The following is a 2,137-nucleotide window of genomic DNA, read 5'->3' on the forward strand; positions in this document are numbered from 1 at the left end:
AACCAAACATCAGCAAACAATACATGAAATTGTCATGAATATTGTGAGTATTTGTAGACCTATCTAAAAATGAACAGAATTAACTATTATGAAATTTGATGGTATATTTTTAGGCAAGATACATATACTTATGTTTATTTTGATGTTATTAGAGAGAGAGAAATCATATTTTATATACAGTTGCCTATGCTCATACTGATACACCTTTCTTTAGTGGACACTAGAAGCAGCAGCTCTGTGATTGTTTACATTCTCATACTACAGCTGAATTGGATTGGAACAAAGCTCGTTATAAACTTAAGTTCGCCATGTATGAAATTTTGCCTTTATTCAGGAAGGCTGTTCATGTTTTTGTATAGCTACTACAGTGAGGAAACTAAATATAGCAACAACAGTTAGAAATGGCATAATATGTATATCCAGGTTGTAGGTCTTGCCTAGGTTAGCTAGGAAGGAAGGCTGTGTTTGAGGGTATTGGCTTATGGAAGGTAAGGACAGGTGTTTGACATTCCAGTAAAGGTCATGATGTATTATTGAAATGAGTAAAAAGGGGTTGGGATATAATACTAAGAGAAATAGATTGTTATAAAAATGTTTTTATATCAATACACAATATATTCTGTACTCACTTGTATCCACATACATCTGGGAACAGGCAAAAGGATATGCAACTAGAGTTTGATGGTTGTTAGTCTTAGCAAAAATTCAACTGTGCTCAGGGTACACACATCTGGACAGTCAAAGGAGATGTCTAATACTCCATACAGTCAGTTTTGTTTGTCAGATATCTAGCCTTTGTCAAAAACTAGATTTCCTGGATATGAATTTCCATGTCAGTTCTTCTTTGGCCTGTAAGGTTTTCATTCAAAAATAAAACTAACAATTTGAAGACTTTGTAACACATTCGTTGGTACAACTCGAGTCAGAGGAGAATTTCGTACACATGTCTTCGCTAGACATATCCTGTTAACCTCAGGTACAGCTTGCCCCCTCCCCTGTGCTGTTGACATACCCCACAACCTGTCCTTATATATTATATCATTCATAACCTGTGTTGGTGTATTTAGTATTATGTGTTTACATGGTCACTACAACAACATTCATGAATAACACGAAATAAAACTAAAATTCTACACATGGTAAACTAATGTTTAAAATGAGGTTTGCTCCAATCCATTTAAGGTGTAGACCTAGTAAGGGAATGTAAGCAACCACATAGTTCTATTCATACTGTCCACTGCAAATAGGAGTATCAGGTATAAGTATAGGCAGCTGTATATGGCTTCACTTAAAATATTCTGGTATGATAGAACTTGGACTGATTCTTTAGTCGATGATGAATCTCCAACCACAGTTGATACAGTCTCCTGCAACAGTGCCACTTTGTGATGTTTGCATAAGAACTGCCACCACACTATGTCTTAACTTATGACTTTTTTTTTTAATAATGGATGGATGGATGTACAGCTTATTTGCTTGGTTGTTGTTAATAGATGGTTTGACTGCCTAAGTATTATTCTTTTGCTAGGTTGTGGCACTCTTTCCCCAAATAGAATTGCAGTCTATAGTTCATCATTGAGTGACAAAGTAGGTTTATATATTAGGTAACTTTTCATTTCCAATTGGTGCTGGACCTGATAAAGTGTCTAAATCTCAAAGAATCTATTGATTGCATATATTATATATAGTCATAACCATGGTTATGATATTCCTTTAAAAAATACAATTTTGTACCTGAAAGGGAATTGTACATCTTACGTTGCGAGAGTAATTTTCACTTTCATTTTTATTCATGCCTCTTTACTTTCCATAATTATTTTACTTATTCCTTCAGTTGTTTTCTTGATATGTACCTTCATATTATGTGACAGTGAGATCGCTTGTTCGCAGATCGCGTTGTCACAAGCAAGAGTTTCGACCAGAGCAGCATGGAGGGATGGTAACACTTATTCTCCCCATCTGTAATATCCCTTTTTTGAAAGAGGTAGGACTGTTTCTATTAATATGTGATTTTTTTTATATAGAGGACTTAACCTTTCAGTTCCTTTTTCATCTTTCTATCTAATGTCTTATATTTTTCATAACTAGGAAAAGTTAGTATAGACCAGTACTCAGGGTATTATGCCTCTATAGTTAC

At 34.6% G+C, this 2,137-nt stretch overlaps 1 protein-coding gene across 1 annotated transcript in view; it reads left to right on the forward strand.

The window, feature by feature from the left end:
• The window catches only part of LOC119592221 (protein sel-1 homolog 1-like), a gene marked incomplete in the record, with an annotated part of 11,343 nt that overhangs the window by 1,297 nt on the left and 7,909 nt on the right, over positions 1-2,137 (forward strand). The window contains 1 exon segment of the mRNA XM_037941052.1: positions 1,891-1,984.

Source organism: Penaeus monodon, chromosome 29 (assembly GCF_015228065.2).
Source record: "Penaeus monodon isolate SGIC_2016 chromosome 29, NSTDA_Pmon_1, whole genome shotgun sequence".
NCBI classification, from domain to species: Eukaryota; Metazoa; Arthropoda; class Malacostraca; order Decapoda; family Penaeidae; genus Penaeus; species Penaeus monodon.